The sequence below is a fragment of the Cricetulus griseus genome, chromosome 5 (genome assembly GCF_003668045.3).
Source record: "Cricetulus griseus strain 17A/GY chromosome 5, alternate assembly CriGri-PICRH-1.0, whole genome shotgun sequence".
In the NCBI taxonomy this organism is placed as follows: domain Eukaryota; kingdom Metazoa; phylum Chordata; class Mammalia; order Rodentia; family Cricetidae; genus Cricetulus; species Cricetulus griseus.
The window spans coordinates 57,259,064-57,272,438 of NC_048598.1; positions in this window are offsets into that span (position 1 = coordinate 57,259,064).

Below are 13,375 nucleotides of genomic sequence, written 5' to 3' on the forward strand. Positions count from 1 at the left end.
TCTTTCTTTTTTTTCGTTTGTAGCCAAGCCCAGTGTTGGTGGCGCACGCCTTTAATTCCTGCACTTGGGCAGGCGGATCTCTGTGAGTTCGAGGCCGGCTTTACAGAGCGAGTGCCATGATAGGCTCCAAAGCTACACAGAGAAACCCTGTCTTGAGAAACAAAAACAAAAAACAAAACAAACAAACAAAAGAATCTATGTAGCCAAGCCTGAATTTGAATTCCTGATCCACTTGCTTCTGTCTCTGCTTCTACCACTTCTGCAGGAGTACATGCACACCATGTCCAATGTGGGGTGGGGGAGGCAGGTCTCTTCCATTACTCCCTCCCTTCCCCTTTCCTTGTAAAAAATAAAAACTTAAAGTATACAAAGTAACACCTTCCATTGCAACATTTCCATGCACGTTGGCATTCTCTGTTCATCCCGGAGCTTGCCTGTCCTCTCTCTTCCACTCACCATTAAGGATTTCATTTTGGGGGCTGGAGAAATAGCCCAGAGGTTAAGAGCACCCTCTGTTCTTCCAGATGTCCTGAGTTCAATTCCCAGCAACCATATGATGGTTCATAACCAACTATGATGAGATCTGATGCCCTCTTCTTGCATATAGGCATACAGGCAGACAGAACACTATACATAATATTAAAAAAAATTGCCGGGCAGTGGAGGCGGTGTCCCATGCCTTTAATCCCAGCACTCGGGAGGCAGAGGCAGGTGGATCTCTGTGAGTTTGAGACCAGCCCGGTCTACAAGAGTTAGTTCCAGGACAGCCTCCAAAGCCACAGAGAAAACCTGCCTTGAAACACCCCCCCCCAAATTTTTTTTTGTTTGTTTTTGTTTTTTGAGACAGGGCTTCTTTGTGTAGCTTTGGAGCCTATCCTGGGACTTGCTCTGGAGACCAGGCTGGCCTTGAACTCGCAGAGATCCACCTGCCTCTGGCCTCCAGAGTGCTGGGACTAAAGGCGTGCACCACCAACACCTGGCTAAAATTTTAAAAAATAAAAGGATTGCATTTTTGCGGGGGTGGTGGTGGTGGTGTCCCAGCACTTTGGAGGCAGAGGCAGGCAGATCTCTGTGAGTTCAAGACCAGACTGGTGTCCAGAGTGAGTTCCAGGACAGGCTCCAAAGTTACACAGAAAAACCCTGTCTCAAAAAAAACAAAACAAAAAGATTGCATTATTGCTTTGACATAGTTCAATGCTCTTTGGCATTTATTCCCATGTGACTTCTGTGATGCTGTTCCCTCTTTTTTTTGCTCCTAGGGTACTTTTTAAAATTTCTTCTCAGCCGGGCGTTGGTGGCGCTCGCCTTTAATCCCAGCACTCAGGAGACAGAGGCAGGTGGATCTCTGTGAGTTTGAGGCCAGGCTGGTTTATAGAAAGAGTTTCAGGACAGCCAGGGTTATACAGAGAAACTCTATTTTGAACCCTTCCCCCCTAAAAAAAGAAAGTTTCAAACTTTAGCATGCATAAGAATCATCTTGGGTCTTTGGTAAGAAGGTCTCTAACTCTGTAAGTACCTATGTGATTCCCAGACCAGATTCTAAATTGAGGAATGTTGCTCGAAAGCCTATTGAAAAATCAACTCATTACAAACTTTTCCCTTCTTAGGGAAGCCCTTATTTTCTACTTATGTCATTGCCATTCAGTTTGACTTTTGGTTACGTAATTATGTGACAACTGGGGTGGAGAAATGACTCAGCAGTCGAGAGTACCTGGTTGCTCTTCCAGAGGACCCAGGTTTAAGTCCCAGCACCTACATTGGTGGCTCACAACCACCTGTAATGCAGGTTTTGCAGCACACTGTATGCAGGTGTTGCACATACATGCAGGCAAAACACCCATATACATAAAAATAATAAGGTTTTGAAGAATATATACTTTTGAAATTATGTGATAGTGGTGTGCATGGTGACCATTGCTGCTTGGCAAACTCCCAGCATTTCTACTTTTCAGATCACAATTCTCCAGTAGACTTTACTTTGACTTTCATTTTTAATGATTCTCACTATGTGTTATGAAGTTCCCTTATGCCTTTTCCTCTGGGAAATTTTGTTCGGGCTTTAAAGGATGAAAATCTATAAAATGGCAGCCTCCTTAAACAAAATAATTCTTTGGAAAAAATCCCCATGGAACCATATATCATGATAACTCTGCCTACTCCCATACAAGTTAACATCAAGCTGTTAGAAAATTTAGATAAGTAACATTTGCCTAATAAATAAGGTATGTTAGATAAATAAGATTTGTTTGATAAATAAGGTATATTTGATAATCAAGATTTATAAATTCCTAAGGTCTAATTGAGTTCACAGTAATATTTGTCTACCTTTGTCTTTGCTCAACCTTAAGCTTTAGCAATTTGGATAAACCAAGCCATACAAAAAAACAGCAATATTCTATAATGGAGTGTCTGATCTCCCAAGCAAGCTTCTTTCAAGTTTAGAGATTTAGACAAAAGTTCTTATTCTCTCAGGTACTTGAAGAAAGTTCCTGCTTGCTAAAAAAGGAGTCATTCTTATCTCTGGCAAGGGGAACTTGTGGCCCTTTCATTAACATATGACTGGTGCCTATTACTGTGTTAAGGTCCATGTTAGCTTCCTCAATCCCTGATCTCAAACCACACCCCAGCTCATATGCCTCTTTTCTCCCACTTAATCTAAAGTGCAACTATAGAGTATAAAAGGTGTATTCTTTCTTTTTGTTTTTTTTTTTGTGTTTTTGAGTCAGGGTTTCTCTGTGTAACTGCCTTGGCTGGCCTGGAACTCTCTTTGTAGACCAGGCTGGCCTTGAACTCACAGCATTCTTTTTTCAATAAACAGGCAGTCATCATCCCAATTTACCCTCAGATTGTATCATATGGGTCTCCTCCCACCCCCTTTGGGGCCTGAACCCTGTCTCTGGCATGATAGTTTATAGTCATTTGACTTACAGAATGTTATAAAGTGTATGAGAACTTCAGAGGTTTGTGTTCTGCCCAGATTCTTAAATCAGAAGGGGGGCGGGGCGTCAAGACTTAAGAGGGGAGATGCACAAGTCTGCTGCTCCTCAAAGTCACAGAATTCCTGCCAGAGGAGTAATCATAGGCCAGGCTTGACAGCACAGGCCTGTAATCTCAGCACTTTGGGAGGCAAAAGCAGGAGAATCAGAAGTCAAACATTCATTCCAGGCTGCGGGGATGGCTCAGTGGTTAAGAGCACAGCACCTCCTACACTCACAGAGGACCCAAGTTTAGTTCCCAGCACCCCACTACAGCTTACAACCTCACTACCATTTGTAACTCTTTCCAGGGATCCAACGGCCTTTTCTGATGAGATCAGATGTTTTTATGGTGGTATTGCTATAGACTCTGATGCCCTCTTCTGGTCTTTTCTGACACCAGACACACATATGGCTCACATACAGGCAAAACACTCACATGTATTAAAAATAAATAATAAATAAATAATAAATAAATAAGGTCAGAAATTCTGTTAGGCAGTGGTGGCACACACCTTTAATCCCAGCACTTGGGGGACAGAGACAGGTGGATCTCCCTGAGTTCGGGCCTCAGACATCTTGTCTCAAGAAAACCAAAACCAATAATGAAAAGAGAAAAGAAGTAATCTTACTCTTTTGATGGAGGTAAGTGTCTTCCCTTCTTACTAAATTGCCATTCTGATTGTAGTTTCTCGGGGGGTGGGGGGTGGGGTGGGAGGAAGTTATAAACCTGAGACAGGAAACTGCATTTAGACTCTGGAAATCTAAGCCAGATGGTGGTGGTAGTCCACGACTTTAGTCCCAGCACTCAGGAGGCAGAGGCAGGCGGATCTCTTTGAGTTTGGATGGGAGAGATTCTGGAAATCTGAATTACTTACAGTTTGGGAATGGAGTTTGGAAGCCAGGAACAGTGGTCACCTTTGCGTGGTCAATTACCTCATTTTTCACTTTTGCTTCTCATCTTTTATTCTGAAATTTTTTGAGCCTACAGAAGAAAAAAATTCCCACCACTTTGCTCTTTCCCTGGGTTTATCAATTATGATGGCTAGTCTTGACTGTCAACTTGATAGAATTTAGAATCACCATGTAGAGGGCATGAGGTCTTCGTGCTCACAGATGAACACTGCAGAAACCATGAGTGTTAATAATACAGGGGTGTCTCCTCAATGGAAGAAATAAATTCCCATTTTCTACCCAGAAAACTGGGAGTAGATATTGTCAATGACCTAGTGATCTTTGCTATCTGGAGAGGCAGACTCACCCAAGTACTCGCTTATGCCAGACTTCCATCCCTAGACTCTTATCTCTAACTCTAGTTAATAGAGCCCATTCTTAGGGGAGATGTCACATGTATTTTACAGCCTGCTGATCTCTGCTATCTCCATCAGAGACCACACCAGATCTTTAGGCCCTAAGCTTTAGAACCCATCTTCATGGTCATGTGTGCTTTGAAGGAGTTTCTATGCAGTCAAAACTTTATTGTGAACCTGGAATTGTAATGGCTATTGACTGGGAATTTTTCCAAATTGTGCTGTGTTTAAATATGCTGGCACTATTTAGTTGCTTGCTGTTAGACTCTCTACCAGCACCAACAAACTTGAGCTGAACAGTTTTCCTTCTTGCCTCTCCAGATTCATTTCCCTGCCTACCATGATACTTGCAGAGATCCCTTCCCCAGGAACAGACTTGCAGGCATAACTTGAGGGAGTTTCCAGATTAGATTAAACTAGGTAGAAAGACCCACATCACACGTACGCAACACCATCCTATGACCTGGGGTCCAGGACTAAATACAAAGGAGGGAACAAATGGACATCAACCTTCATTGTTCTGTGCTTCCTGACGGTTGACACAATGTTACTAGTTTCTGACACAATGTTACTAGTTTCTGCCACTGTAACTTCTCTGCTAGGGTAGAATGTACTCTGGAACTTCCTATAGAATCAAGTAATTTACACTTTAAAGAAAATTGGTCTCAATTTAATTGTGTCATCTAATAGTATGGATTTCTCCTTCTTTATAGGTCTCTTGTCTCCCCACCTCTGCTCCAGAATTCAGTGCCAGCTCATGGATGGCATTTGGTTATTATCTGGAGTCAGTATTTGTCTCCCTGTGTGTCTCTGCCTCTGTTTCTTCTTTTGGCAGTGAGGAAGTGGAACCCAGAGCCTCATGCACATTAGGCAAGCATTACTCTCTTAAGTTTCTTATAATCTAAGACTATGCTAAGTCCATTATAGGACTCAGTAGCCATGTGTTGCTATTTACATCTAAATTAATTTAAAAAAGAATAAATTTAAAAAGCAGTTCATCAATTACCTAACCATTTTTTGTTGTTTATTTTTATTTTTATTAGTGTTTGCCTGAATGTCTATGTGCTACTATGTGCTACATGTATGCAGTTCCTACAAAGACCAGAAGAGGTATGGTTTCTCTGGGCCTGGGTCACAGCTAAGTGTGATCTGCCATATGGCTACTGGGAATTGAACTTGGGTCCACTGAAAAAGCAGCCAGTGCTCTTAACCATTAAGCCACCTCTCCAGCCCCCAACCTTACTTTCTTGTTTTGTTTGTTTTGGAGACAGGGTTTCTTTGTGTAGCTTTGGAGCCTGTCCTGGAACTTGCTCTGTAGACCAGGCTACAAACTCATAGAGATCCACCTGCCTCTGCTTCCCCAGTACTGGGATTAAAGGCGTGTGCCACCACTGCCTGGCCCCCAACCTGCCTCTTAAGTACTTTTGGCTAGTAGCTACAATGTGGGGCAACACAGGTATTTTGATGGTTAGTTTATGTTTTAATTTTTTTGTATATGTGTACACGCATGTATCTATAGCCCAGTGTGTGTCATGGTGTGTGGCAGTCAGAGGTCAACCCTGGGGAGTCAGTTAGCTTCTTCCACCATGTGAGTGTCAGGGGTCAAATTCAGGTCAGTAGGCTGAAGCTGAAAACATTTTTACTCACTGAGCCATTCACTGACCCAGTTAATTTCTACCTCAGTCCTTGCCCTTCTGTTTGACTTTTGGTCACTCAATTGTGTGACGATAATTATTTAACATACAAGTAACCAGCCTGTTGTGTTTGTTTCTTGAGATAAGTTCTCATGTAGAAGCCTGAGTGATCTGAACTATTTATATAAAATAAATAATTATACATACAATCATATATATATAACATACAGTATATGAAGCATATAAGCATATATAGCATATAAGGTGATCCAACAAATGGTCCAGCAACCCAGAGGGAAAGGACACATCCAGAGAAGGGGAAGTTGTGGGTCTTCTGTAGGCATATAGCTCCTCTGGAACTCACCACATAGGCTGGTCTCAAATTTACAGAGATTTAAAGGCATGTGCCACCATGCCCAGCTTCTCCCTCCCTCCCTTCCTCCCTCTCTCTCTCTCTCTCTCTCTCTCTCTCTCTCTCTCTCTCTCTCTCTCTAATAGCATTGCCTTTCTTTCCAAAGAGAAAGCCAGCAGCTGGGCTACAAAGCCAAATTCTGTCTCCAAAAACAAACCAGTCTAGTCCAGTTAGTTGCTTGACAGAAAGTCTCACATTGTGGGTTGTCTGATTGTTTCCTCAAGACTAATAAAACCGGAAAAACATTTTTGGCAAATGCCTTTCTCAGAGGATGTGGTATGCATTTTAGTATTTTGTTACTGCCGGGCAACTATTGGTGACGCCTACAGTATGCACTCAACCAACACTTGCCAAAGAAATGACCTTGTTACAAGCAATTGCCTAAGAGCTTAGGAGTTTGATTTCAAATATCCAGACCTTGGAAATCCATCACTGTCCTAGAACAGAGTGAAAAATTGTGTTGGAATATGCAAGGTGACCCAGCAAATGGCCCAGGAGACCCTGAGAATGCTGTGGGTCTTCTGAAGGTATATAGATAGCTTCAGGCTCTCCTGGGCATGGTTTTGTTGTTATTTGTAGTGTTGAAGACCAAACCCATGCAGGGTTTCCTGCATGGAAATCAAGCATTGTTACAACTGAACTACATCTCCAGTCCTAATCCTGGTGTTTTGGTGACTGTTGTTGGGAAAGAAAGCAGGTTGGTGAAATTGCCTGTGGTCCAGCTATGTCATCATCTGGAGGCTCCACAGCAAATGTAACCAAGGCTGAGAAGTTTAAGGGCTACTCTACTGACCACTCCTCTGCCAGTCTGTGCCCACATCCAGGACAAGTTTTGACCCTGGGTTTAGCTAAGGGAATCATTAGGCAAAAATTTTTTTTAACACATTTGTTGCCAGATTACCTCATTCATCAAATATCTCCCTCTTCTTCTAAATAAAGACCAGAGACAAAAAGAGAGGACGGGGGCAGAAGCCAGAGAGCAATTGAGGTTTAAAAACCTAGTGTGTGGTCACAGCTGCCAACATGGCTTAGGAAAGCAGTGTCGGTCAAAGGGAGGAGTCGGGAGGGTGCTCTTCTAGTTTCTGGTGTTCTTTTTTTTAACCTGTTTCCTCAGAAGTGAGGAAGTAGAGATCATCATTCCTGTGGGACATCCAAAGTTGTTCACGGAAACCTCCCTTTCCAGGAGTTTGGAAATACCAGGGGCTATGTGAGCTGTAGACATACCTAAAGGATCATGGTTTTAAAAGGAAGTGGTTCAGCAGGGAAGCCAAGAGAGGAACCTCTGCAAGAATCCTGGCCACACATCTTAGGGCTCCATCAGTCAAAGGGACCAGTCTTCCAGCAATATCTGGCCCTCTCTTAGGTGTCTCTATTGCATACTTGTGCAGCTAACCAACATAGACTGCTGCCTATGAACTCTGAAGTACTAAAACCAACTTTTCTGTTAGTATCCCTACTAACAGAATCCCTACTAACAGAATTAGTTAGTATCCCTACTAACTAATCAGGAGTTCCTACTGATCAGGTGCTCGCTGTTTCTAGAGAAGGAGTGTGCCTACCAGGCTAACATCTGTCCTGCTTATTGACCACCGGTGTCTAGCCTATACATACACCTCTATGACTTTGTGGGCCCGAGTCAAACTCCCTGTATGAAGTTATCCCAGAGTTTTAGAAATTGAGGTTGGCCTCAAGGCCATGATGCGTTTAACCAATGAGAGCCTCTGAACAGCTGGGTGGCCTCTTCACTGTGGGACAAGAGGCTCCATTTCAGTGGCCCTCCTGTCTAGTTCTTCATGTTATCCCCACTCTATATTCTAGGTATTTTTCTTTTCTTGTTGCTTCTAAAAATTCAACCCGCTTCTCTGCAGAGACACTTAACAGACACCATGTGAGATTGCAAAGGGTGTAAGAAGTCCGGACCCTTCTCCGGGACAGACTTGAAAAAAATTATATTTCAACCTCTCCATCAATGTCAATTCCATAGAGGTGCCAACTCGAAAATAAATTATTTGCCACGGATATGATGACAATTACTCTTTTTGCAAAGCTCTGAAAGGAGAGACTGTGAATACAATAGTACCATTTTCCTTCAGGGGAATACTATTTCCTAAGGGCCAATACAGATATGTTGCAGAAGCCATTGCAGGGGATAATGAAGAAAAGTTATTTTGTTTGAATTTTACCGCCATTCACCATCCTAATGTCAATTAGAATAAATTAAGAATATATATGTTTTTATTTTTGAAAAAAATTCAACCCATTTCCTTTATATCATCATAATAGTAAAAGCTTCTGTTTATGGAAATTTTTTTTGTCTGCCCAGCAGTCCCATGAAGAGGCATTACTGTCCAATTTGGGAGCTTATAAACTAATTATGATCAAAAGCTGGGATCCTTTTGTCTACCTCTAATTATTAGTATTTTAAGACATTAAGTTGTGTATGTGGGTTAGGGAGATTTCCCAGGGGCAACTATCTTCCATGTGTTTCCTTATTCTGAAAGTGGGCAAAAGGACCCTTTATCTACTGAAGTTAAAAGAATAAGAATTTGGTCTGATGAAGGCAGTGTCTAATTTAGAGTGGAACTTTTTTGGTAAGCCTAATTCATCCAGAAAATTCTGGCTACCATCTTTCACCTTGATAGAGGAAAAAGATAACCTAGATGCTAAGCCAACAAGGAATACTGAACGCAGAGGCATGGCTGTGCACACTATGGGCTCTGTCTTCTATAAATAGGAGGCACAGGGAGAGAGTGAATGGCGACCCTCTTGTGTTGGGAATAGGTCTCCATGAGTCCTCAGGACAATGGTGATACCTTCCAGTTTTCTGAATCTGTTGCCTCTACCTTTCCAAATCCTGGGGTTACAGGCTTGTGCTATTGTATCTAGTTGGATCTGTTTGTTGAGATAAACTTTTGTAGCCCAAGCTAGCTTCAGACTTGCTGAGCATGACTCTGAATTTCAGATCCTCCTGCTTCTCCCTCCCAAGTGCTGGGGTCACATGAATTCATAAGCATGTTGTTTTATAGGGTGTTAGGAATCAAACCTAGGGCTTCGTGCATGATACCAATTGAGCTATATTCCCAGCCCTGGACTTTTAACTTTTTAAGAAAGAGGTCAATGGCTAGACTGTGTTAGACATACACATGTACATGTGAATAAAACCATAAAGTCTTTCAAATTATGTTTAAAAGTTATTTTCTTGTTGGTCAAACTGTCATTATTACTTTTCTGTAATTTCAGTTATTTACTTACAGTCCTTTTTTCCTTTTTAATCGCCTACGCCAGACATTTGCTAAGGAGTGAAATTAAAACATTGTCTGTTTAGACAATACAACATCAGAGCAGTGCTCTAAAAGTGCTGAGTTTTAGCCCAAGGAGATGACCAATTTCAGAACTCACTTTGGAAGATCATCCATCACCTGACTGCTCACAGGGCTGGAAGTGCTGCCTGTAATTATGTTACAAAAATATCACCAGAGATAGCCTGTGCCTGGCAGGTGCAGTGTTTTGTGTGTGTGTGTTTTTTCCCCTTTTTATATTGTCAGGTTTTTTGTGGGTTTTTTTTTTGCCATTTTTTAAATTGAGCTATACATTTTCCCCACTTCCGTTCCTCCTCCCCTCTAACCTCCTCACTCCCAATTTACTCAGGAGATCTCGTCTTTTTCCCCTTTCTAGATGGATCCCTGTATGCCTCTCTTAGGTCCTCTATTTTTTTTTGTTTTTGTTTTTGTTTTGTTTTTTTGTTTTTTTGTTTTTCGAGACAGGGTTTCTCTGTGTAGCTTTGGAGGCTGTCCTGGCACTCACTCTGGAGACCAGGCTGGCCCCGAACTCACAGATATTGGCCTGCCTCTGCCTCCCGAGTGCTGGGATTAAAGGCGTGTGCCACCAATACCCAGCTTTAGGTCCTCTTTTTACCTAGGTTTTCTGGGGTTGTGGCCTATAGTTTGGTTGTCCTTTGCTTTATGTCTAATATCCACTTATAAGTGAGTACATATTGTATTTGTCTTTCTAGATCGGGGTTATCTCACTCAGGATGGCTTTTTCTAGTTCCATCCATTTGCCTGCAGATTTCAAGATGTCATTGTTTTTTTTTTTTTTAAACCGGTGAGTAATACTCAATTATGTAAATGTACCACATTTTCCTTTTCCATTCTTTGGTTGAGGGCATCCAGGCTGATTTCAGGTTCTGGCCTCTACGAATAATGCTGCTTTGAACATAGTTAAGCAAATGTCCTTGTGGTGTGTGTGTGTGGTGATATACTGTTTATGGTTTAATAAAGCTTGCCTGGGGATCAGAATGAAAAGTTAGCCCCACTAATTGGCCATAGACACCAGGCAGTGGAGGCACACACCTTTAATCCCAGGACTCAGGAGAGAGGCAAATGGATCTCTGTGAGTTCTAGGCCACCCAGGCCTACATGAGAATGAATCAGTCTAAAAGAGTAACAGAACTCATGCCTTTAATCCCAGCACTAGAGAGGTGTATAAGGAAAAAGCAAAGCGACTCATGTGAGATTTAGTTTCCAGTCACAGGGAAGACAGGATCTCCATTTCAGGTACAGGTAAGAGCTACTGGCTGGCTGCTTTGCTTTTCTGACCTTCAGGCAAGCTTTATTAAATCATAAACAATATATCACCACAGTGTGAGTGTTCATCCTTTGGGTATTTGACCAAAAGTGGTATTGCTGAGTCTGGATAGATTGATTCCCAATGTTCTGAGAAACTGCCATACTGATTTCCAAAGTGGCTGTAAAAGTTTGCACTCCTACCAGCAATGGAGGAGTGTTCCCCTTACTCCACATCCTCTCCAGCATAAACTGTCATTGGTGTTTTTGATATTGACCATTCTGACAGGTGTAAGACGGTGTCTCAGAGTCATTTAGATTTGCATCTCCCTGATGATTAAGGATTTTGAGCATTTCCTTAAGTGTCTTTCAGCCATTTGAGATTCCTCTGTTGAGAGTTCTTTTTTTAGATCTGTACCCCATTTTTTTGAGACAGGGTTTCTTTAATGTACCCTATTTTTATGGGATTATTTGGTCCTTTGATGTCTAGTTTCTTGAGTTCTTTGCATATTTTGGAGATCAGCCCTCTGTCAGATGTGGGGCTGATGAAGATCTTTCCCCAGTCTGCAGGCTGCCATTTTGTCTTGTTGACCATGTCCTTCACTTTACAGAAGCTTCTTTTAGGAGGTCCCGTGTATTAACTGTTGTTCTTAGTGTTTGTACTACTGGTGCTATATTTAGGAAGTGGTGTCTTAGCAGGTGTGTTTTTAAGTATCCATTGGGAAACACTGTCTATTCCAAAATTTTGCTGGGAACAGCTAATTGCACCAGTCCTAAGCCCACAGCACACAGTATTATATGACAAGAGCTGCTGCTGAATGCATCCCAATCTTAGAATCAGCCTCTTTCAGCCCTAGACCAGGCAGGGCTAGCTATTCAAAATAACCGTATATTTTGCTCTCATTCCTTTTGCTTTCTCTCCCTCCCCCCTGTATTTTATGTTTGTTTGTTTGTTTTGTTTGTTTTTGTTTTTTTTGAGACAGGGTTTCTTTGTAGGTTTGGAGACTGTCCTGGAACTGTCTTTGAAGACCAGGCTGGCCTCGAACTCACAGAGATCCACCTGCCTCTGATGGGATTAAAGGCGTGCGCCACCACCGCCCGACCTGTTTGGTTGGTTTTGAAGATGATGTTTCACTATGTGGCCATGACTGATCTGGAACTCACTATGTAGACCAGGCTGGCCTTGAACTTGGGGAAATCCTCTTGCCTCTACTTTGTGAGTGTTGGGATTACAAGTGTGTGGCATCACTCCTGGCCTTAAAGAAGGTTATTTGGGGTTAATAGTTAACAACTAATATTTTGCAGTTAATTTGTTGTCTGAGCAAAACTGAGCTAGCTGGTATAACACACACATGCACACACAATTTCAGAAATGTTTTATGTTCATTATAAAGGGATGCCCTGACTAGCCACTTCATCTGTCTCCAGAAATAGTAGGAAGCACTGGACTGAGAGGGACTTGACTTGATATTTAACCTCTCTGATTTTGTTTCTCTCTTATAAAAAAGTGATAATATCTATTCAGAGGTACTACAGACATTAACATTGTACACAAGATTACTAATTTAATGGTATACTGTATGACATGTATACGGTATAACATGCTGTATGGTAAAACACTACATAAATCACTGACAAGCAATTCTCATCTTCTCAATTTTCCCTTAACAGCTTTACTAACTTTGAAGAGTTAGTCCTAGAACTCAGGGGAATTAGAAGCTGATTCCTGAGCTCGGCAGGTGTTCAGCACAAAATTAATGCAGTATACTGTTGTGTGGTACCTTGCAGGGACCCTGCCCTATATGGGTGGTGGTTCTTAGACAAGACTTGGACATCAGAGAGACCCAGGCGAGGTTACTCTCTGACTTTGCCTTACTGCATCTACCTCATCGCAAATACATGTCTAGCTGGACATGGAGCTCGGCTGTTGCTTGTCTAGCATCCATGGAATCCTGGGTTTTTATCTACATCACTGTATAAATTGGAAATGGTGGCACATGGCTGTAACCCAGAGGCAGGAAAATCAGAAGCTCAATGTTATTCCCTTTTTAAAAAAATGATTTATTTTTATGTTATATGCACTGGTGTTTTGCCTGCATGAATATCTATCTCTGTGAGAGTGTTGGATCCCCTAGAACTGGATTTCAGACAGTTCTGAGCTGTCATGCGGGTGCTGGGAATTGAACCCATATACTCTGGGAAAGCAGCCAGTGCTCTTAACCACTGAGCTCTCTGTCCACCCCTTAAGGTCATTCTTGACCCTTGGCAAGTCTCAATACACAAACAAGAACCATCCCTGCCTTTCCCCACCCCCTAATACGAAGCTCACAGGTTGTATGGTCACCTTCAAGGCCTTTTGGAACTATTTTCTGTTCCCCAAAATATCAGACTGACTTTTTGCTCCTGATTCCTCTGTAGAATGGCACCCCCTTCCCTCTACTCCCTCCAGGCCATGGCCTCATCATACCTCAGGAAGGCT